We start from the raw sequence: 25,478 nt of genomic DNA on the forward strand, positions 1-25,478 counted from the left end.
TCCACAGATAAGTTAACTCCTTTATCTTCCAATAAAATTTTATTGTACTTGGATTCTTTTTTTTTTTTTTGTGGCCAAGAAACATATTTTTAAAAAGCCATTTCTAAGAGATGCTGTGTACATTACAAGTGAACAAAAACAGCAAAGCTACTTTGAGTGTAGCTACTGGGCAGTCTGTAACTTCTACACTGGACAAGTGACTTAGCTTGAAGGGCAGCTTTGAAGTGACAGCACAGGCCATATATGTCCCACGAGTCAGTCATTTGTTCACCTGTGATTACTGCTTTAGCAAAATCATCAACTTGTATGAGTAAAGACCTTTCAGATTACTTGCAAGGAACCACCCTATACTGCATCCACAAACATGGAGTGTTCATAGAATTCTGAATCTAGGTTTTTTTTAAATTTTAAGCTTTTGCAGAGCCCGGAACACACACACACACACACACACACACACACACACACATTTTGTCTTTATATTTATCCCAGCACCAAGCATAGTTGGTCCTCTGTATCTGCAGGTTCCATATTCACGGATTCAACCAACTGCAGACGGAAAATATTCCGAAAGAAATATTTCCAGATAGTTCCAAGAAACAAAACTTGAATGTGCTGTGCACTGGCAACTTCATAACATTTACGTTGTATTTACAATTATTCACATAGAATTTATATTATATTAGGTATATATTGTATTAGGTATTATACATACTCTAGAGATGATTTAAAGTATACAGGAGGATGTGTGTAGGTTATTTGCAAATACTACACTGTTTTATAGAAGAGACGAGCATCAGGTAGATTTTATTGCTGAATGAGTTAACAGATGAGTAGTGCATAGGGCCTGGGAGGGATGATACAGACACAGAAGAGCAGAGAGGAAAGGAAAGGGAGGAGAAAGTTACATTTCTTGAGCAACATTCAAGGTTCTTTCCCACCAGAGAGCAGGGGAGCTCTTCAGTGTTTTCTTCAGGCCTCTCATCGCCCCACCTCAGCTCTGCGATGGCTTTGCTCTCCAGGCCCTCCCATCTCATCCCACACATGGGTTACCCTGGGTGATTAGCAGGTCTTGCAGGTGCCCGGCTGTCTTGCTACTGGACTTTCGTGCATGCAGCAAAATCCATCCCAAGACATGTAAAAGGAACAAATACTAGTGCCGCTTCTGGCTGCATATTTTATTTGCCAATATTAATGGGAGGTGAGAAGATTGTTTTTGCTCAGCAAAATCTCTTTTTAAATGATAGTGAGACTGGCCACAGACAAATGCACATTTATGCCTTGTTAGGTGGAAAAGACACTCTCACTGGAACGCAGCTCTTGTTAATTCCCTCACAACGCTGGTTACAGGAAGCACAGGAGCTACTCACAGTATCCTCGCCAGGAGTGGGGCATCCACAGGACAGAAACCAGCCAGGGAGTCAACTGCAGGCCAGTCTTGTGGCCTAACTGGAGGAAGACCAGAAAGCCCTGCCATTGAAGAAATCCCTTCCCGGAAATCTGCCATAGGGCCTGCAAGTCCACTATGAGAAACCAATTCTATCTGGTTTAAGGTAAAAGTCGTCAGTTAAAACGCTAATATCCCCTGGGAAGGCTTATGGAGTCACTGCCACAGTGGTGTCGTCCGCCTGAGCCTCCTTCTGAGGGTCCACAGGGGTGCTTAGGAAGGAGGTGGGCATGGGGTTGTGTGGCAGGGCTGTGAGTCTGCGGAGAGAAGCACAGATAACACGCAGCTCTGGGGGCTTAGCACGGTCTGACCTAACGGACAGACCTGGCTGACTCTGCAGCCAGGCAACAGCTCCAAGCAGCTGGGCAACGAAGGATGAAAGAATGGCCCGGAGAAAGGAAGGAGGGAGGGCAAAGGCATGCATACATTTTTCAGATTCAAGGAAAGATTTTGCTTTATATCATCCAGGTAAGGCAGATTTAGACAATCATCTTACATTTTCAGATGCAAAGGTGCTAGAAGTTATAAGGGGTATTTCAAGTGACAACTAATATTTTATATACGGAGCACAACAATTTAAAGCCTGGAGCGGAGGGGGCGGGGGAGGGAGCTGTTTATTTTGTGATTTAAGATATTGCCACTGTGACACATTTCCCAATACAAATGGTAAAACCAACTGTTTTCTAATGCACAGGCCACTGACAAAACACTCATTTTTTTTTTTTTAGTCTGTTAGAACTCTTTTCTTTGAAAGAAAAAAGCATGAGATTACATTTTCTAAGCACATGCCACAGAATAAAAGTAAACATTAAAGTCGGTTGCATACCAGGAGGTGTCACACATCCCATTGTCCCATTGATGTCCCTTAGGAGGACACGGTGACCTTCCTCCTGAAAGTGAGATATGATGTACTAACACCCTTCTGCACTGCAGTCTTTGTTTATCAAAAATCTCTATACACTAGTCCAGACTACTCTCAACCCAGAAAATGTCACCAGCTATAAACTGCCTTGCTATTGTTATATAAACCAAACCATATACTTTGCTAAACAAACAAAAGAGCTAATCTGTTTTTTTCTTTCTCAAGGACTATTTTCAAAGTGAAATAATTTTAATGATAAGCGACTTTGTCTTCACAAATTTTAGAAGTGTTTACTCTCAGCAAAAGATATAGGTTTAAGGCAGACACAGCCCTCTAGTCTAGGAGATAGTAAATGAAAGGAGTATTATTTTTTGTTAGTCCTGGAGTATTGAATCTAACACAGGAAACCAAACAATAAATAATCAACAGTTACCAGTATTCAAATTTTCCAACTGAAAATATAATTCTGCATCCCGCATTGCATGAAAATGTCAGTATTGAGGCATAATGGTAAGAACTTTAGAAAACAAACCCACAAATTCACAACACTTTCACGGCTCACCCTTACCTTGCCAATCAAGTCATGATTTAACCTCTCCATCATATACCACTCGGCCATGAAAACCACCGAGATGGCCTCGAAGGGCACACACCCTGGGGACTCTAAAATTGTGCTGTTTCAGGAGGTCCTCCGTGGGCTCACTCCTCTATCTCTGTGATAGTCATTAGCTCTGTTTTTCATGCTGTTTTGTTATTAGGATATTTTGGTCTTTACAGTCCAGAGACGATGAAATCAAGTCTTAGTTATTTCTGAACTGAACAATTTTTAGACATCAAGCAAGCAATAGGTTACAAATAGTCTTTTGCTTTCAATACTAGATCAGTCCCATCTTTAAGGACACCATGGGAGGACTCGCTGTGCTAAGCACAATGAACTAATTATCCCTCTAAGAATGCAGTCTGCTTCCAGACACATTTTTCTCCAGGAGATAACACACATCTAATCCATTCATAACTAAAGGCATTCAACACAATCTATACTTTGGAAAACACTCTTTAAAAAAAAATGTACTTGAACTTGTAGAAGGGGCTTGGAGACTCTTTTGAAATCCTGCAGCAGTATTTTCCAAAATAATCATTAAAACAAGAATCTATTATAGTTTCAGGGTGATGACCATGGAGGTTCATAACCCTTACGCCAGCTTGCAAAACCATTTCACATCCTGGCAGAGGAGAGAGACAGCCCCCTTGGCCAGCCTTTTCCCCACAGCTCCGAGAGGATGGAGTGATGGGGAGGGCTCAGCTCGACCTCTCCAGCTGCATCCCCATCCTGTAGACTCCGAGATGGTGGGTTCAGAGAGACAGTTATCAAAAAGTAGCGGTGATGAGGATGTAAGCTTGCAGAGGAAACATAGACAAGCCACCCAGAGTGGCTATGAGTCAGTCCCTGAACTTGTTCTGAATCTTCCCTCCAGCAACTGCCATCCTTTAGAATCACCGCCATCAGTCTTCTTCCCCCAATTTCAAGGCTACCTTCAGTGTCACAGTGGCTGACAGCTGAACCTCCAGGTGTATGACCTGAGAGCAAATGGATTCATCCCGGGGGGGGGGGGAGGTGATCTAATTTCTAGAACTGAAGCGGGGTGGTTGGAGCTTCTATTCGTTTGGTCTCCTTAAACTATTCGCAAGGACAACCCCATTCAGGCAGAAATTTGTAAAAGGTCAAATACAGACCCCACTCCAGGAAAGCAGAACTTATTCCTCTCTAAAGGACTTAGTACTTTCTAGGTTTTTTTTTTTTTTTTTTTAAACCAAAGAAGGCAATGAGGCTGCCGCCTTTGTTATGGTATTACAACGGTCTTAAATACCCGTCTGTTGCCATGTGTCCTGGTCTTCGCCTTTCAGAACTTTGGCACACACAGCAACGACCTGCTGACCTTCTCCCTCCATACCTTCTCTCTACGTTAACTAAGAGCAGCGACCCCTAACCCAGCCTTGCTAACCGGCTGCCTAGTTAACAGGTTCCGTGCTGGGCTCAGTGAACGGACATGGCTTTGCAGTCCAGCGGGACTGCACAGGCATCAGATAAATAATGACAAGTGTGACGAGTGTGACGAAGCAACAGCTCAGATGTAACAAGAACTGCATCCGTAAACATTTGCTCTGTTTTCCTAAACTGTCTCTCCCCGTTTTCAGACTGCCCTTCAAGTAATACGGAAAGCGGATAGTAACTTCACGCTGACAGTAACACCAAGCTGATGGAGGTTGCCTGCACTTATATTTCCTTTTCAGTCTTAGAGATCGAGCGCTGTTGGACTCACCTTTCATCTTAGGTTTAATTACTTGGTATCCAAGCTGGGAGCCAAACTTGCTGAGAGTTTTTGTGCGTCTAAACACTTGCCTAATTCCCAGTTCCCACAGAGGTACATGAAGTAACTTGTTTATGTGAACAGAACAAAGGAAAGGAAATAGGGCTGTCTGTTAGGCTACGGGGTTAATCTTAATTAGGCCAAGAAACAAATGTCACCAAATTTATTTTGGTTTGTTCTGAATAAAAAAATTCCAAGTTCTTTATAAGTAGATGAAAGAAAAAAAGAGAGAAAGAAGGAGAAAAAGCCCAAACATTTATACGAGCTGCAGGAAAGGTGGGATGATGGGGGAGTTCCTTCACTACCACTATGATCTAGTTTCTGACTTTTCTTTAAGGAACACGTATTATTTGTGCAATTAAAGTAGAAGAAATAAGATAAATAAAATTTAAAAATAAAATTAAAAATTTATGGGAAGGCGATTCCCCATGTGCGGACCCTTCCCCGCCCCGTCTTTCTCCACACGCCCTGCTCCCTGCTGGCTGGCTTCCAGTTGGGTTTGGCTAGTGGGAGACACCAGTATTATGAGGCAGGAGGAGAAGGAAATAGGGGCTTACCTGCCTGCCCCCTGGCTGATGAGGGGTCTGGGGTTTAGCAGTGGCTGCATCCGAGGCAGCCCGGCCTCCATAGTTCCAGCTCTCACTGGGCTCTCCTAGCTCCACGGTGTCCCCTGGGCCATCCAGCGTCCCTGTGGTTGTCCCCAAGAATGGCGGTTAAGGCTTCCCGCCATTGCCGCAGTCTCTGGGTGCTGCACATTCCTTGCTAGCTCCCATGGCCTCACCACCTTCAGTGAAGTAGCCCCTTCATTAAACTCTCCATTTGAACCAGCAACAACAGTCTGTCCTCAGAGGGCACAGAGTGTGGCCAGGGAGACAGACACTGAGCGATCACACGAACAAGTGATTAACTCTACGTGAGATGTGGACTTTGCAGAGAAGGCACGGGGGCTGTGAAAACATGTCCAGGGGGACCAGGGCAGGTTTGGGGTGGTCAGGGAAGGTTCCCCGTGGGAAGGGTGCGTGAACTGACATCTGAAGGCTGAGAAGAAGCTAGCTGGGGGAAACCAGGCAGACAGAAGAGACCATCCAGATCATTTTACTTCCCGAAAGCGTAGACGGCTGGTGTACTTGGCATTACGCCCATGGTGATCATTCAACCTAGATTTTTCTCTGGACAATCTTGTTTGCCAATTAATAACTATGTTTACTGTAACTCTGACCCCTTATTAAAGAATCTTCTAGTTTCCTTCTCTACTCTGGGTGACCCATCTTCTAATCTGCACACATCAGCCTCTCTCTTCTGGGCTTTTCTTTCTCCCCCTCCAGACACTGGGCAGAGCTGCTTGGGCAGTAACCATGACTGTTCTTGTGCAACCACTTGGACAGAGTGGCTTATAAGGTGTGGTTACAGTAAATCACAACGTAAACTTCCCTGCCCGGCGTTTTCATCTAGGTATAATCAGATGAAAAGGAACATCAAAGGAGCCTGAAGAGGAGAAGTGGTCACAAAAGGACAGCCTGGAGGAGGGGCCGTTCCACTCAGCTGGTGGTGCCACTACTAGGGGACTTAGGGACTGACTGCGCACACGTGAGCCTTGAGTACTTCCCAGGACCACTTAGTCACCCATCTCAGGACACCCAAAGCCAGGGACAAATTCCTGGTGCCAGTGTGGCTCCAAACATAAGACACCTGCTTAGGAGTCTATGCAGATCAGGACATGACAAAATGTAAATCCCAGTGAACAAAGCTGCTCTGAGAATACTGGGGCATTAGATTTTTCACAAGGACGGTTGCTTATCATCCTAGTGATGTCATAGTAAAAACCACCCCCAAAGCTGAACTTATTTTGTTCAATCCAAGTCATCATTCAGCGCTTGTAACATGATGCATGGAGAGGACACAGACCTGGAGCTGGGATGTGTGGAATCACAGTTCTCCTAGACAGTTGGGTCACCTTCGGCAAGTCACTCACCTCTCCGGTTTCCAGATTCCTTCTAGATTAGTAAAGTGAAAACTCTGGAGCCTACGGCATTCAAGGATGCTTTTGCAAACTATTATATAGAGAATGAATAAACAACAAGGTCCTACTGTATAGCACAGGGAACTAAATTCAATATCCTATAATAAATCATAATGGAAAAGAATATGAAAAAGAATATATATATATGTATAACTGAATCACTTCGCTGTACAGCAGGAATTAACACAACATTGTAAATCAACTATACTTCAATATAATAAATTAAAATAAAAAAGAATGCTTTCTAAATCTTCGAATCTAAGATTCCATGGTTTGGGGTGATGTGTCGACACAATGACCCACTTCTTAACTACACAGTCTCTCTTGAGGCTCTCATATAACTCTAGAATCTTAAATGTGGTCCCCACTATTATAGTCAGAAAACCATGAATTGATACAAAAACCAGGAGCATATGGCCTTTGTATAGGGAAACTGCTTTAAATTATCTATAATTCCTCATGTGGCAGAAGTTGTGATAAGATACCTTAACCCACCTGACAATGTCTGAAATTGGAATTCAGCTCTATTTTCAGGTGTACATCTCAGATTCTGTGTGGGGAGCCGAGGTTGGGGCTGGAGGTGAGAGATCTGATGATAATGAAAGACTTGGTGGTCCTGGGAGAGACTGGGGAAGGAAGTCAGGCCTGATAAATAGAACTACTGGGGATGCCTGGTGCGACCTGAACACTCCCCCAGAAGTTGTGATCTGAGGCTGTGCAGGCAGAGTGTGACCTGAAGACTTGTTATTTGTCAACACTGGGTTTAAATTTTTTGAATTGATAAACCAAATTTTAAAAATCAGGCTATTTCAAAAATAGCAGTGCAAAAAGAAAAAAAAGTAAAAATCAGGATATTTCACATATAAATCCAGATTTTTCTGCTTGGGGAGAAGGTGCCAAAAAAAGAACCAATAAGCATCTGTCACCACCAGCCTTATATTCCCACTCAGCAGCAACGGGTGGGGCTAAGCTTGTTCCCTTCACCTTGGCTGTGCACCTTCTAGTTTGCTGCAGGCCTCACCACTCGCTTTATTTATTTATTAACATCTTTATTGCAGTATAATTGCTTTACAATGGTGTGTTAGTTTCTGCTGTATCACAGAGTGAATCAGTTATACATATACATATGTCCCCATATCTCCTCCCTCTTGTGTCTCCCTCCCACCCTCCCTATCCCGCCCCTCTAGGTGGACACAAAGCAACGAGCTGATCTCCCTGTGCTATGCACCTGCTTCCCACTAGCTATCTATTTTACATTTGGTAGTATATATAAGTCCATGCCACTCTCTCACTTTGTCCCAGCTTACCCTTCCCCCTCCCCATGTCCTCAAGTCCATTCTCTATGTCTGTGTCTTTATTTAGTATCACACTCATCTCCATTCACTCTTTTACAGGACCTGCCTGGCTCTGGAGCCTGGAAGTATTTGACTCTGTGTCACACTCATGGACCCTTGGACACTACACTGTATACTTAGGTTAGTAGTTCTAGAATGACCAGATTACTAGAAAATGATGTTGTAAGAAAAATTTATTTCTCTTCAATTTGTAAGTCATATAAAAGTGAAACATGAAGAATTAAAAATATCACTTGTGGTTTGTTACTTTATACAAGATTAGGCAAAAAAATGTACCATAAGACCAAAACCATCTTGGAAGGATTCAGTGAAGGGAGTAAGGGAAAAATGTTTATAGTAGCGGGGTGGGGAGAATGTTAATTGCAGGTCAGGAAATTGGAACTGTCTTTTTTTTTTTTTAAAGATAACTGAGTTAAATTTGTTTTATTTTATTTTTTGGCCATGCTGAGGCTTGCAGGATCTCAGTTCCCTGACCAGGGATCAAGCCCCTGCCCCCTGCAGCGGAAGCACCGAGGCCTAACCACTGGACAGCCAGGGAAGTCCCTGGAACTGTCTTTACCGTTTAACCTCATTAGCTTTTATTTTCGTTTGCCACTCTTATTATTAATTGAAGTCTTTATTCTACTAGTGCTTTCACAAACCTTGAACATATCAATAAATGTTAGAATTTGTGCAGGGTCTCTATGGAGGAATTAAGGTGGAAGAAGCAGTCGAGTTGGTAATTCTGCCAAAACAAACTCCCAGGTAACTCGGCGTCATAGTTTTTGACATTTAAAAATACTGGGACAGTAAGGCCAAAACCACAGCCCTGGAAGAATGACACACCGAGTTGTCCAGCAACACTTGAGGGTCCCTTACAGGGACTGAAGTCAGGATTCGTTTTTGATACCCTTCTCAAAGACAAGCCAAGATCAACTATAAATGTTAAAATTCACATATCATATCCTAATCTCATAGAACATTGGTTTTGTTGTACCTTTTAAAAAATAATAGGACAGAAGTTAAGACTTAGAACTGGAGATCCTAGCCCCATCAAAATAAACAAGGGCTATAAAATTGGGTTTATGGGCAAGAAAATAAAAAAAGGAATAAGCAGTCCCCCTCACTGGGAAGAGCATTTATTCATTTTGACACTGAGCATTTAAGAAGATATCTAGAGGCATTAGTTAATCATCAGCATTTTTCCTAGAAAGGGGGAAAAAAACCCCATCCTGTACCCCAGCCCAGTGTTTATTTCTTTCTGAACCCTGGAGATAAAAGTTTTAATACACAGAGGCCTCAACAAGGATTTGTGAATGTACCCAAGTCCTTTTGAAGAAGAAACATCTCTGATATGTGATCTCTTTCCTCTGGAGCGTGAGGAGGAGGGAATGGGTGAGGGGGATAGAAAAACAAAAGCAACTACTTGCCCCTAATCCTGATGTGGTAGGAAAGCAGAAACCTAAAAGCTTCCCTGAGGGAAAAAGCTCCTCCAGACTGAGATGGATCAAGCAAGTCTAACAAACTTCAGGCTACTTAGCTTGCTCACGTTTCTCCTCACAATTTTGAAGTGTGTTTACGAGGCCACATGTTTTCAGCACAGGTGAGCCTAGACATTCAGGGTGAGGGCCAGAGCAGAGCAAGGCCTAGGAAACCCTGATTCAGGCCAAAAGAGGACCCATGTCTTTCTTCTGGGATGCTTTTCTGGAAACCCCATGTTGAGAAAGCGCTAGAGAGCAGGGTATTCTTTTCTTAATAAATCCCATTCCATGATATTATTAAAAAAAATAAAGGTCCTCTGGAAATGCCGATGGCCAACAGGCACATGAAAAGATGCTCAACATCACTAATCATCAGGGAAATACAAATTAGAACCACAATGAGATACCACCTCACACCTGTCAGAATGACTGTCATCAAAAAGAACACAAATAACAAGTGTTGGCGAGGATGTGGAGAAAAGGGGACCCTTGGGGCTTCCCTGGTGGCGCAGTGGTTGAGAGTCTGCCTGCCAATGCAGGGGACACGGGTTAGAGCCCTGGTCTGGGAAGATCCCACATGCCACGGAGCAACTGGGCCCGTGAGCCACCACTACTGAGCCTGCGCGTCTGGAGCCTGTGCTCCGCAACAAGAGAGGCCGCGATGGTGAGAGGCCCGCGCACCGCGATGAAGAGTGGTCCCCACTTGCCGCAACTAGAGAAAGCCCTCGCACAGAAACGAAGACTCAACACAGTCATAAATAAATAAATAAATAAATAAAAGAACGTGAATTTCTTAAAAAAAAAAAAAAAGAAAAGGGGACCCTTGTGCACTGTTGGTGGGAATATAAATTGGTGCAGCTGCTGTGGAAAACAGTATGGAGGTTTCTCAGAAACTAAAAATAGAACTACCATTTGACATAGCAATTCCACTCCTGGGTATATATGCAAAAAACAAAAACACTAATTCAAAAAGTTACATGCATCTCAATGGTCATAGCAGCATTAGTTCCAATTGTCAAGCTATTGAAGCAACCTAAGTGTCCATCAACAGGTGAATGGATAAAGAATATGTGGTGAATATATAGACAATGGAGTACTACCCAACCATAAAAAAGAATGAAATTTTGCCATTTGCAGCAACATGGATGGACTTGGAGGGTATTATGCTAAATGAAATAAGTCAGACAAAGACAAATACTGTATAATATCACTTATATGTAGAATCTAAAAAATACAACAAACTAGTGAATATAACAAAAAAGAAGTGGACTCACAGATATAGAGAACAAACTAGTGGTTACCAGTGGGGAGAGGGAAGGGGGAGGGGCCATATAGGGTTATTTATATATATATATGCATATATATAGTAGGGGATTAAGAGGTACAAAAAATAATGTATAAAATAAGCTACAAGATATATTGTACAACACAGGAAATATAGCCAATATTTTATAATAACTATAAATGAAGTATAAGCTTTAAAAATTAGAAATCACTGTATTGTACACCTATAACATATAATATTGTACATCAACTATACTTCAATTAAAAAAATGGGGAAAAAATTTCCTCTATTTAATCTATTTGTAAATTTTAATACATCAGTTGTTATAATGGTGTTGTAAACCAAATATTTGATGAATGAAACTGGTGATCACATACACCAGTTACACATACTCTAAACCAGCATTTTTCCATGTGTGGTTCAACATCCCCTAAGGCACTGTTATGGACTGAATTGTGCACTCCTCCCAAATTCATATGGTGAAGTCTTAACCCCCAATATGACTATAATTGGAGATAGAGCCTTTAAGGAGGTAATCGAGATTAAATGAGGTCATAAGGTTGGGGCCCTAATCTGATAGGACTGGAGTCCTTGTAAGAAGAAAAGGCTAGAACCCTCATACTCTGTTGGTGGAAATGTAAATTGGTAAGCCACTATGGAAAACAGTATAGAGATTCCTCAAAAAATTAAGAACAGAACTAACATATGACTCAGCTATTCCACTTCTAGTTATTTATCTGAAGAACATGAACATACTAATTTGCAAAGACGTATGCACCCCTCACCCTTGTGTTTATTGCAGCATTATTTATAGCAGCCAAGATATGGAAACAATCTAAGTGTCCATTGATGAATGAATGGATAAAGAAGATGTGATACACACACACACACGAATATTACTCAGCCATAAATAAGAATGAAATTCTGTCATTTGTGACAACTTGTATGGACCTTGAAGGTAGTATGCTAAGTGAAATAAGTCAGAAGGAGAAAGACAAATACCATATAATTTCACTCATATGTAGAATATAAAAAAACAAAACAAACAAACCAAATGAAGCAAAAACAAACTCATAAACACAGAGATGAGATTAGTGGTTACCAGAGAGGAAGGGGGTTGGGGGATAAGTAAAAGGAGTGAAGGGGGTCAATTGTATGGTGACTGATGGCAACTAGACTATGGAGGTGATCATTTTGTAATGCATACAGATGTTGAATTATAGTGCTGTACACTGGAAACTCACATAATAAAAAAGAAGAAAAAAACAACAGAGACCTGTTTCTCTCTCCACTCTGCACAGAGTGAATCTGCAAGCCAGGACAAGAGGCCTCACCAGAAACTACCCTGCTGGCACCCTGATCTTAGACTTCCAGCCACCAGAAATGTGAGAAGACAAATATCTGTTATTTAAGCCCCCCTAGTCTATGGTATCTTGTTATGGCAGCCTGAGCTGGTTAATACAATCACCATCAGCTTATATTTTCAATAAGTAACGAGATTGCTGGACCCTGCCCAAGAACACTAAATCGAAATCTTTACAGATGGGAACCCAGAATGAGCATTGGTAACTACACTCCCTGGGTGATTTTTGTGCATCATAAAGGTGGGAACCATTGTTCCAGGGGAGCTCAAGACCGTGCTAACCCCTCCCTCAGCCTCCGCTACTCTATCACCCCAAAGAAGAAAAGCTTTATGGGGTCAATGATAAAATAGAGACCTCAAACACTTAAAATTAGTCTCCCCAAAAAAGGAATAGAATACTATACCTAGAACTAGTCAGAAATCAGGTTGGAGTCCAGGGTGAGGTGCTTTGTAGGAAAAGCCACTTCAGTCTCTACATTTCGGCTTGTTCTGAAAGGATAAGAGGGCCCCTTGAGATCCACGTGAGATCTGACCAATTTTGTTGTAAGGAGACCAGATGAAGATTTGGGTCTGATGCCAATGGTAAAATTAAGAGTGCATTTGTGGGGCGGTGGATATTCCCCAACCCTCAGGCGCCAGTGTGGAGATGGCTGGGTTGGTACGAGTAGGTTTGCACTTGGGATCCTGGTCATCTCCTCCCTCATTTCAAAGAATCAACCTAGACTGAGTTTCAACATCCTAACAGGTAAAAAATGGAGTTGGACCATTAACCATTGAGGATACTTTCAACTCTAAACTTCAAGGGCCAACAGAAAATAAATATTTGCTATCATTAAACTCTTTTCTAAACTCCTCATGAAAATTACCAGAGTGAAGATTCTACTACGTCAGCCAAATTAAAAAGAAACTTGGGGGCTTGGGGGCTTCCCTGGTGGTGCAGTGGTTGAGAATCTGCCTGCCAATGCAGGGGACACGGGTTCGAGCCCTGGTCTGGGAAGATCCCACATGCCGCGGAGCAACTGGGCCCGTGAGCCACACCGACTGAGCCTGCGCGTCTGGAGCCTGTGCTCCGCAACAAGAGAGGCCGCGACAGTGAGAGGCCCGCGCACCGCGATGAAGAGTGGTCCCCACTTGCCGCAACTAGAGAAAGCCCTCGCACAGAAACGAAGACCCAACACAGTCATAAATAAATAAATAAATAAATTAAATTAAAAAAAAAAAAAAAAGAAAGAAACTTGAAAGTAATTTAGTTATATTATCAGGGACAATAATAGTATATAAGCAAATTCAAAGGCACCAAGTATGTTCAACTATGTAAAGATGCTACACAAAATCCTACAAGTGTTCAAAAATCAAGGTATTAAACAATAATCAAGGGCTATTTCAAAAACAGCATATTCTCTGGAGGGTGAGACCAGGGCACTAGGTTTTTTCTCTTAAAGTGATTCTTATGTACTCCCAGGGTGTAATACCACAGCTGTGCCCAAAGAATGTTGCCATACCTCCAAATTAAGGTTAAAAAAAAAAAAAGCAAAACATTTCTTGACTTTTTTTCTACAACAAGAAGTACTCTTCAAGTAGAATAGAGCTTTTCTAAGGGACAGAATAGAATTATATTTTAAGTATTAACTGAGTCAAAGTCTAAAAACCCTCAGTAGATAATCTGTGTATCCTAACTTGCTTTCACTTTGAATAAAATCATGAGAAGGAGATGGGAAGGTGAGACGCAGTAAAGAATAGTACGATTTTCTCTACTGTGAGGCAGAAAACCCAGGTGTGGCTTCCCCTCCTTGGCAGCTTGGTACCTTTCCAAGTATGCTGGCCATTTTCTCATCCGAAGGCCCACACAGGGAGAAGGAGAATGATGATCAAAGCACAGGCTTAGGTGAGGTCCTCTGATTTTTGTAGGTGCAAATAAAAGAAGCGCTTTTGATGGTGAGAGGTTCCCAGTGCCCTTCAGAAGGTGCTCTACATGCTAGAGCTCTTGACAGCTACTGCGTTGTCCAGTTGTGCTTATGAAGTAGCAAAAGACGTCCATGTCTCATTTGTTGAAAACTTAGTTTTATGTTTTAAAAGTGTAACAAATAGTTAAGTTAGTGATGCCAAGGGGTGAATTATGGATTGAGATAAGCCTACTCTCAAATCTTGGATCTATAACTTACTATGTGATCAAGAACTTTCATTTCAATCAACCTCAGTCTCTTTAAAGTCAGGACCATCTTATTTCACAGGGTTACCGTCCGATTTAATTGACGTGACCCTTATAAAACATCCATCATGGTGTGTGCCACCTAACAGACACCCAATCATATTAGTTTCCTTCCTGTTATGGGTAGACAATAATCAAATGGTTAAAAAGAACCCAAAATACAGATAAGTCAAAACTCATTTTATTAATTTTTTTCTAGTTATAACATGGAAGCAATCACAGGTCTTATATGCAGCCTCACTGCCAGAGTTGTAATGACAACCAATGCCTTCTTAAAGAATGATTGCTTATTCTTTAAAAATTCAGTTTTCATGCCATCCTTAGACATACCCCAGTGTGGAGCCTTCCTATGAATAAACATTTTCAACATGTATAATTTATTATTTTATTTCTTCAGCAAGTGCTAAAGAGTATTTTTAATATATAGCCCATGTGTAGGAAATAAAGTTGTACAACTACAATTCCCATCCTCAAAGTTCCAGAATTCTTTAGGTGGAGAGAGACAGGTCTGCTAATACCTGAGGTATGAGTTACTTCCTTTGTGTCAGGTGCTGTTCTGTATGTTTTAGATCAATTCCTCACAACCTCCTTAGGACATAGGTGTTATCACCTCAGTTTTATGGAGGAAGACACAATGAACGGGATAATTCAGTAGGTTGCTTGGGTGTACAGTGCTACCAAGTGGGGCACCAGGATCTGAACCCAGGCAGTCAGATTTCAGAGCCTGTCCCCTCATGCACTATACAGTACTTCCAGATGTGTAGATCTACATCACAGATTTATAGAATTAGACAGCTTGGGACGTGTGCCTTGGAGTTCAGAGAGGGGGCCTTAGAAATAGCTTACTACATATAAGTCTTCCATTTTACAGAAGAAGAAACTGAAGCCTGGAAAGAGGATCACCCAAGGTAAATTAGCCGAGTGGTTCTCAAGCTTGAGCTGGCCTCAGAATCACCTGGAAGCCCAGTGAAACACAGATCGCTGGTCCCACCGCCAGAGTCTCTGATTCTGTGGGTCTGGGGTAGGGCCTGAGAATTTCTAACCAGTCCCCGGATGGTGTTGATGCTGCTGGTCTTGGGAACATGTTTTAAGAATCAATGATCTACACTGGAAGCTAACACAACATTGTAAATCAACTATACTTCAATAAAAAACTTTAAAAAAGGGACTTCCCTGGCAGTCCAGTGGTTAAGACTCCGCGCTCCCAATGCAGGGGGCCCGGATTCAATCCCTGGCTGGGGAACTAAGATCCTGCATGCCACGCAGCATGGCCAAAAAAAAGAATCAATGACCTAGTTAGTGACTGAGCCAGGATGAGGCTTCTGCTCTCCTCACTTTGCATCGTCCCAATAAGTGGTGGAGAGCAGCTGCCCTATAATGGGAGCGCCAGAGGGAGGCTGGTCAGCTTGCTCGAGCAGCCCTGAGCACAGGTAGCGAATGCGGTCCTCCTCCTAATGTAGCTGAGACATCTGAAAGCTTCTTGCTGGCACGCACGTTGAACCGTGATTCACTATGATATTGGAACTTGCTTCTGACCCTCTCCCCCTACCCCCGCACGTCACCAGTCTGAAACAATACAAACCTGCTTACTGCCGATAGTAAATATTATTCTCACCCTGAGCTATTTACCAAAACACGTGATCTGAAATTTGGCTCTTTCAATCCTAAACATAGCAGGAGTTAGCAACAAGCAGGGGTCATGGATAAGTGCCAGTATTTATTCTCAGAAGGGGATGATTAGATAATTTCAAAGTTTTCTTTTGTTTGCATTAAAAATCAAAAGGAAATTTTTGTGTTTATTTGTTTAGCTGAGAGGATCCATTGCCTTTCCTTAAGATTCCTAGTAGAGTGAACTCTTTAGAAAGTAGGGACATTATTTAATGATCATTTAAACTTGCCACATTTAAAATTGCTTCATTTTCGTGCCATCCTGGGGTGTTCTGAGGCTTAAGTGATTTAATGAGTATAAGGCATGACGGAGCCTGGCACGTACTAGGGGCTCAAAGAATGTCAGCTAGCTCTCAACATTATTGCTCCTGGTATTTAAGAGAGCCCAGGGATTGGTCCATTTGCTTGGGCAAGTTGGTAGGGCCAAAGGGCATGACCTGAGTAAGTAGACAGACCTCATCACCAAAAGTCTCTCTTCCCCATTAGCAAGGTGATTTAGAGACCCTGGACCTCAAGAAGCATTCATGGAGCACCTACATTTACAAGGCAATTATCTGTTACCCACAAAACCTTACAGGACTTAATACATGGAAGTCACGTACTGAACAAAAGTATCTTATTGAACTACCTGCTTAGGCACAAGAGACCTCAGATAAATGTTCTAGAGAACAGTTACATTACAATTTTTTAAAATTTTGAAATAAGTATAAATCCATAAGAAGTTGTAAAAAAAAAAAAAAGTACAAGGAGGTCTCCTGTATCCTTCACTCAGTTTCCCCAACGCCAACATCTTGCATAACTATAGTATGGTAACAAAACCAGGACAGTGACATAGGGCCAATCCACAGAATATATTCAAATTTCGCCAGTTTTAAGGACAGTTACACTTTAGTTGTGAAGGACATACGAGCAAAGAGAAGAAATTAAAAGGAGATGTAAAGGCGATGAACACAATCACTATCATCTGATGTTACTTTGAAATTTGCCTTTATATGTACTAGCAGTGAGAAGAAGATAAATGTTAAGCTCACAAATTGTATAAATGATAAGCCTCTCCCTGAAAAAAGAACTTAAATTTTTTTTCAGAGACTGAGCTTAACAATTGTAATCGGATTAACCTGTTTTCCAAATCATCTATAGATATGAACACTTATGATGAAGCCACTTAGCCTCTTTTAAAGTGAGAGGTGAACTCAAGACTTGTACACAAATCCTGTCCTTGTGCAAACACACAATCTGCACAACTGTCATAAAACGATAAATGAGGAGCTTTAGAACTTTCTGCGTTGCCTGGCTTGGAGTAATTGGATTTTGTTACATTTCCCCATATTGTGTTCATTATAAATTAGTCTTATCAACTCCTTAAAGGCTCCCAAAATATTTTTCCATGAGCATACTCTGTTTTCTTATAGATGTATTTGGAAATACTAAAATGGAATATTTCGATTAGCTGGAATAGGTGAGGTTTTCCTCTGTATCTCATTTGCATAATATACAGTCAGCTTAGGGAGTCAAATCATTAACACAACAACTTCCTTAACTAACAACTATCTTTCAAAATTGATATAACACAATTGATCTGCCAACATTTGCTCTTTAGCTGAAATATAAACATAAAATAAAAATAAAAAATAAAAAAACCCAGCAGCAGCCCACCAGAAGAACAAAATGTCTTTAGAAGTTCATAAGAAGTAGATTCTCCAGGTCTGTTAAAAGGGCCTAGAACTACTCTCCTGAGCAGATAATGATGTGGTGACATTTTGGACTCTTCACCCTTAAAAAGCAGCTTTGGTATTAGGAAACAAAACACTGCATTTTCCCTCTGCAGGGTGGGAGCTGTCTGGGTCAATCTGCCCCCAGAGAGTCCAGCCAGAGTAAACAGATGTTTCAAGGGTTGGAGAAGCCACACTTGCCTCCACCGGTACTCAAAATGCTGACGACCTCCGCTGGGGTCATCTGAATTCTCAATGACCAAGCAGAACTCCTACAGAAGGCTCCTCCCTTCCTGGGCCAGCCTTGAGCAAGATTCTGAAATAGGAGAAGCTTGTCCTGGACCACACTGGTGCCACCACCCCATCCCCAGGCGCCCTGACTCACATCGCAGTTGAGTGTCCTGAAATCTCCCCACTCCCCGCCCCTTGTCCCTGCCCACCCAGGATTCACTCCCTCAAGGGCTGGGGCCCTAAGCTCAGTGCCCACTCAAAGATTCTGAGGACACAGAGACAGTTACTCAAATAACCTGCCCAAGGCACACAGCTAGAGAGCTGTAGGCTTGACTCCAAGATCGGTTCTGTCTCCATTGCCTAAGGCATGACAAATTGTTCTGTGGCCTAAGTAATCAAAAATATACTATTGTATCCATCTTTTTTAAGCTTGAGAGTTGACAAATTGTAATGATCCTTACTCTTTCAGAATCAAATCATCACATATACTCTGCTTCAGCTCCTGGAGAAATTTTTAAATGCTTAAAAGTATTCAATACTTCCAGGGACTTCCCTGGCGGTCCAGTGGTTAGGACTCCACGCTTCCTCTGCAGGGGCCTGGGTTCAATCCCTGGTGGGGGAACTAAGATCCCGCATGCCGTGCGGCAGGGCCAAAAAAAAACCAAACAAACAAACAAAAAAGTACTTTTGATAATAACATATGGTTTCCAAACAATCTTTAGCAAAAATTAGCACTATTTGTATATATACACACACACATATATAATTGGAACCCACCAAAATAATCAAAACATTTTTCATTGGCCATAGCATAATTTTTGCATATTTTCTTGGTAGTTCAAAAGTAATTTTACTCTTGGAAATACAACAAAGTCTTCTGTTTTACAGATCGCAAGTAAAGAGACAATCACTGCTGTAACAGCTTTCATGTTTGATTTCTGACACCACCATAACACCACTCGGGGACTCCATCTCAACACATTATGAGTACTTACCTTGAGACCTTTGTCCTTTGCACAGATGATTTCTTGTATTTCTGGACTTAAAAAAGCACTTGTAAAATGATGCTCATGAACCAGCGATTCATTTTTCAAATCCTGGTTGGCTAAAGAGTCCTTTCATGCATTTTGGATAGAGATGCTGTCGTTCAGAAACACCCACACAGTGAGACGGAGCTGAAGAAAACAGAGCCTGGACCCAGCACTGGCGCTGCCCGAAGAAGGACAGGCATGTGTGCATTCGTGTGATGTGTGTGTGTAACTAGATAGTTGAGGTGTTTGGTGCAAGATTAAGAAGTGTCTAAATGTCATCCTCTGATTTCAAATGAAAACTGCAGGGTTTTTTTTTTTCCCAGAGCTGGCAGTCTGCCATCACCGCAGGCCTTAAAGTGGCTCAGGGCTTCGGGGAGAGGTGGGGAAAAATCTTCACACACAGAGCGATCACCGCCAGCGCCATCACCTTCGGTCTTCTGGTTTTAGCATGAATTCCACTGCCAGACTCCCTAGACTTTCAACCTAAGCTATCAAAGAAATAATTTTAAAGATATATGGGCTTTTAAAAATATTTACAGAGGGAAGACATTCTAAAATATTCTCTGTGATCTGAATTCTCCTTCATCACAATCTTGATATATAGCCGAGGCTTTGGACACTATTTTAGGCTAATACCTGTTTTCTGTACTCTCTGCATAACTTACATAAAGAGCACCCCAGGTTCATTTGACTGGCTGTGAAAGTGGTCAAGAAAATGATAAATTAACCTTTTTCGAAGGTGAAGTTTCTAAGTTTGAATTCTTTTTTTTTAATGGTTCCTCCCCCCTTCTAGAGTGATTTCAGTAAGCACCCTTGGTTACTTTACAGATATTTTCACACGAAATCTCCTCCATTCAAGAGGGGCACATTTTGTTTTCAAGAAAACTTCAAGAGCCAGGTAGAGTTCCTCATAGAAACTCTCAGGTCGGACCTCCGCAAAACAGCAGTCATGGATGTTGGCGAGCTTGTGTTTGTTCAGGATCGCCATGAACATTTGGTGATCCTTATAAGAATTACAAGGTCTCATCTGGTCCTTACAAGAATTCAGATGTCCCAATTTCAAAGCTGGGCAATTTGAGGCTTAGGCAAGCTATGTAACAAGTCCAAAGTGACACAAGTGGACGCACAAGAGCCAGGATTCTATCCAGATCTGTGTTCTTAACCACTGCCCTGTACTTTAACATTTCAAGGAAAGGGGAATCAACAGTTTTCTCAACAAGGAAGAAATACTTTCTGCAGTCTAGGATCCTAGTCTATAGATCAGAGCTATATTTCTAGTGAATTCCTAATATTTTCTACCCCTTATCTCAAACGAAGACCAACTAAAGGCAACTCAGCATCAACAAAACAAAAAATAAAACCACCAACAAAACAAAACAAAACAAAAGCCAAAGGACAATGTGCTATATCTGCAGCTTTTAAATAGTTTTTCAAAATGATCAAACATGAAAAAATTACATTTGTGGAAACATCAAGCTAAAACCACATTCTGGAATCACAAAGCATTGAGCAACTTCTCTGTAAAGAAAATGGAAACCAGGGTCGATTTTCAAGTAGGACAAATATTGCTCTTTGGAACAGAAACTTGTTGCTGAATCTCACCATGAAGCAAAAGGCTTATAAACTTTAGAAAAAGTCAAGTTCACATGGAAACAAAAACACAACAGAAACTCCAATATGGAGACTGACAGACGCTGCATGTCTTCCTCGTTCTTTTCAAAGCCATTGTTGGCTATTAAAATGTCCAGGTAGAAATAACAAAATACCAACAATTCCAGTATTCCAGGGGAAATGCTTATGCTCAAGTTTTTAAACTTTGGTTTTGTAAAATTTACTAGCAGAGAAGATTAATGAAACTGATGACTTATAAGGATAAGACAGCTCCAGTTAATAGGAATCAACTAGAAAACCTCTAAAAGGTGGGAATCACTCAGTCATGAGGACCACATAGTAATACGTTTTTACTATGTGCCAGGTACCATTTTTAAGCTTTTAAAAAAAACTAACTCATTTAATTCTCGTAACAACTCTAAAAGGTAGGTATTGCTATCATCCCTATTTTGCACTTGAGGAAAATGAGGCACAAAGAGATGAAGTAACTTTCAAAAGTCATATAACTATGAAGCGATAAAACTGGTATATAAGCCAGACAGTCTAACTCTGGGGCTGAAACATTTACCCCCTCTGCTATGCTAACTCCATGCAGCCAAGCCCTGCATGTAACGACAGGGACTGTTCCCACATAACTGGCCTGTGGGTAGAAAACAGGAATTGCTGCCATGTTCCTTCTGCAAAGGCTCTTATAAACTAGACTTGTGATGCCTCTCTCTGATGGGTCACAGCCCAGTTCAAGAGTGAAAGCTCCCAGATAAACTATCAGGAGCACGTAGAAAGATGAAGAGGAGTGAAGCAATAACTATATACAAAGCGGTACCAATTTGGTGGGGAATAACTTCTAAACTCTTGTGTGACATAGCCTCCGTTTTCTGAAGTGTTATTTGCATCTTTTACCATTTTACCCTGCCTCTCAAGCCAGTCACAAGCTCCCTGAGATTCTGACTGGGGCCACTCATGGCTTGGTAACCCCCTCATGGCTCTGTGTCCCCCTCATGGCTTTGTGCAAAGTAGATGCTTCCTGGATGTGGTTGCATGATTTATGTGTGCTGTGGACACCCTCCTACAGAGGCTGAGCACCGAGCTGGCTCTTCGTGGAAGTGATGCATGAAGATGTGTGGAGAGAGGTGGTGAGAAGGCAGCCAAGTGTTAGAAAACAAAGCCATGGAGGCTGTGAAGAGACAGACCTCATGCAGACTGTGTTGGCTGATCCAAGGAACTGTGTTGGACAATGACCAAACGGGGTAGTTACTGATGCAGGACCTCCGAGTCTAACCCAGGGAATTCAGAGCCTCTTGCATAGGCAATTTGGATCACTGGCTCATGACACAGGGGAGAAAAGAGTCTGCCAAAGGCTTTGTTTGCTGACACGAGAGCTTCCAAGTCCCAGAGTTAAAATGATCAGAGAGAAAAAAGCCAAAAGTCAAGAATCCGTTTCCGGGAAGGGAGGAGACAGTGCTTAAGTCACACATTTTATTTATTTGCTTATTATAACGTGCGAAATGGTGCGCCACCAGTAGGCAAATACATCTTCACACTATTCTGGCAAAGCAGGTAGAAATAGGAAGACTTATAGAGAGACAATAAACCACATGAATCCACCTCTGTTCCCCAGTCCAGTGAGCCCTGGGGAAGCTTCTATAAGTTTCCACCACTCCTTTTTCAGCAGCACTAGTCTCACATCCTGAGCCCAGAGTGAGGAATAATCGAGTGGAGAAGACCATGTGGGGCAGAGCTTAGTAGCAGGAGGTGGAGTAGGATTGAATCTGGCTGGGAAAATCATTACCTACATGAACTTGGGTAAATTGTTGAACCCCTTTAGGTTTCAGTTGCTTCATGTGTAAAATGGGGACAATTTGGTACTTACTGCAGATCGCTGAGAGGATTAAGTGAGATAATGCATATAAAGCATTTAGCCAACTGTCCTGATATATATATAGAGATCTTCAAACTCGTGTTTTCTTAGATTCTGTATTTGTCTATTTAGTATCCATTAATTGTAGGACCAAATAAATAGCCAAAGTTCTTTACGTCTCCCCTGTGATCCAATGATCTCTGAACCACTCCCTTATCTAACTCTCACACAAAACCCCAGGGCCAGGTACCAGACAACCAGGGGAAGCCCCTATGCTCCAAGGCCAGCTGGAATTATTCAAACGCGTCAATCCTAAACTGTGGACCCTGCCCTGCCCTTCATGGGCAATCCCATGGAAACCCCAACAAAGGTTTGGCCTAGGCTTTCCTCTCACTTCTTTCTGCCTCCTGGCCAACACTGGTGCTTCCCCATGTGGCCCTACATGACATGCCAGCCACCACCCCCCCCACCTTGGGAAATGTAAGTAATAAAAATCTTTTAGTGGCATTAGTCTCTCTGTGTTGTCACTCAGTCACTTCCATAAATTAAAATCCCATGGGGACAAACATTGAGACAATGGAGCTTAATAAACAACTGCCATAATAACTTGTACATAGGCCATAAAACAGAATCAGTTAAGTCTATGTCTCTTCTTTCCATCCTTCCTCTCCTTACTGTCAGTTTCATAGTTTTGGGCTGAATCTTTACAATGACCTCTTTAATATATCTTGCTAAATTCAATTTCTTGCTTCCTCAAGCCATCTCTACATGGCTCTCTTCTAAAACTCAGAACGTAGGCTACTCTCTGCCAGGAAAGCTTGATATAGTTCCCTATGGTCTACAAGTCAAGCAGATACTCCTTATCTTAGCAGTTAGCCTTCTAGGGTCTGGCCAGGTACCGCAGCCATATTGGAACACTCAACACCCCCCAGGGATACTCTAGCTTTTCACACCTCTGGGCCTTTGCTCGGGCTAGTGCCTGCCCCGGGGATGCTCTTCCCACTGTTCCTTACGTATGGAAATCACAGTGCACTTGGGGAATCAGGTTGGGGTAGAACTTATATTCTCTTTAATGGTTACCTGAAACTTCTCCCAGGTCCTCAATAAATATTTGGTGGTGAGCTGACTTTATCATCTGACTTTGCTCCCAGAATAATTGTTGAAAAAGAAAGTTGGTTGAGATTTACAGCTATCTTTTCTTACTAGGTGGGTGGTTGAGCTTGGAAAGGAATGAGAACCATTCCATTTATACAAGGAGAAGCTGTTCCCCAGCCGACGTAATGAAGGAAATGGTGGTCTAGAAAGAATCTTAAAAATTACTCAAAGATGATTAGAGGCTGTCACCGAGAAATGAGGGAGGAAGGGGTTTCTTTTCGACTACAGGGTATAGAGTCCCACAATCAGAAATTATTATTTTATATTGAGGCCAATGGTAGTCTGCATGCCTTTGAAATGTGAAAAGCAATACTAATTTAAGTTCCTGGTATGACTTACAAGGCATCAAGATAGATTATACAGGCCGTCTATGAAAACCAGCCTTCTTACTTGATAACATTTTGCAGTCATGTTTCTGAAGGCCCTGCTATCAAATAATCATTGAGTGCCTACCCTATATAGGACACTGGCCACGGTGGATTTAGAGTATCAATCCATGGAGCTCTAACTGGGCTCAGCGTCTAGATAAGGAGGGAGGACCACAGGCAAAGTGAATGGTGGGTGCTGCCTCTGCTATGCTGCAAATGAGCAACATGGCCAGGTTTTTTGGGTGTTCACAGGCGCTTCACTGAAGAATAGACTTTCTGAAATAGTGCATGCACTAAAGCGGGCATGATTTCCCTCAACAAAGCAAGTCACTTAGTTGCAATTTAAAATGGGCAAATGCAAATGAACTTATCTACGAGACAGAAACAGACTCACAGACATAGAGAACACAGAGACTTGCAGTTGCCAAGGGAGAGGAGGGGAGAGGAGGAGAGGGATGGATTGGGAGTTTGGGATGAGCAGATGCATACTATTACATATTGAATGGATAAACAACAAGGTCCTACTGTAGAGCACAGGGAACTATATTCAATATCCTGGGATAAACCATGATGGAAAAGAATATGAAAAAGAATGTATATATATATGTATAAATGAATCACTTTGCTATACAGTAGAAATTAACACAACACTGTAAATCAACTATACTTCAATAAAATAAATTAAAAAAATAAAACGTGCAAATGTTTATTCTTGGTTAGACATTGAGAAAGTGGGTGGGGAATCATCTACAGAAAAGGTATCCTTTGATGAGTTACTTCCAAGTCCTCACCAAGGGCTTCATTTTGCATTCCTCTTCCTTTCTCTCACGTCCTTCACAACTTTTGAAATAGTCAAAGCACAATGAGAGCACATTTTAGTATGCTGAATGGTGGACTGCCCATATATACATGCACATACATCCTTACTTATTTGGACAGAGCTGGCAGAAGCATAGTTACATTTTGTATTTAAAGATGAACACTGTGGATCACCCACATCCACCCTTGTCTCCAGTTTCCCTACTCCAGTGAGGTGTCTAAGAGTTTCTCCAACTTGTAGCAGCTTCTGTTTCAGTTTCACTGTTCCCAGTTCCTGAGCCCAGCACTGAGAAAGAGTAACTATGTAGACAGCGTCAAGAGCAGAGCAGCTATGAGTTGAGAAGACTTGATTGACACCACACTGCTTAGCAGCTGGGATACTCTGATCACCCTCAAAACAAAACAAAACAAAACAAAACACCACCAAATATTCTCTAAACTAGTATGAACTAGGCATTAGCAGATTTCCTAAGTTAACTTTTGACATGTCACAGTTAAATATTTATATTATACAACACATCTACTCTTGATGTTTAGTGATTCTATGGAGTGTGAAATAATTGCAGCTAGCAATTTTTACGTCAAAAGAAAATAGCATTGTTCCAGAAAATAAAGAACTAAAGCATAAAGGTTATATTATTTTTTATTTAAAATCTCT

At 41.8% G+C, this 25,478-nt stretch overlaps 1 protein-coding gene across 5 annotated transcripts in view; it reads right to left on the bottom strand.

Annotated features, from left to right (window-relative positions):
• PLEKHG1 (pleckstrin homology and RhoGEF domain containing G1) overlaps positions 1–25,478 on the bottom strand; it is a 226,225-nt gene that overhangs the window by 104,963 nt on the left and 95,784 nt on the right. The window contains exon 1 of one of the 5 annotated variants that reach the window (XM_036871394.1): positions 18,974–19,012. The exons of 3 other annotated variants lie outside the window; for them this stretch is intronic. The gene's annotated coding sequence lies outside the window, so the exon portion shown is untranslated. Of the gene's footprint in view, positions 1–5,232; positions 5,335–18,973; positions 19,013–25,478 lie in introns of those variants that run through there. One more of the 5 variants, XM_036871391.1, reaches the window with a different exon arrangement.

Source organism: Balaenoptera musculus, chromosome 12 (assembly GCF_009873245.2).
Source record: "Balaenoptera musculus isolate JJ_BM4_2016_0621 chromosome 12, mBalMus1.pri.v3, whole genome shotgun sequence".
Classification (NCBI taxonomy): Eukaryota; Metazoa; Chordata; class Mammalia; order Artiodactyla; family Balaenopteridae; genus Balaenoptera; species Balaenoptera musculus.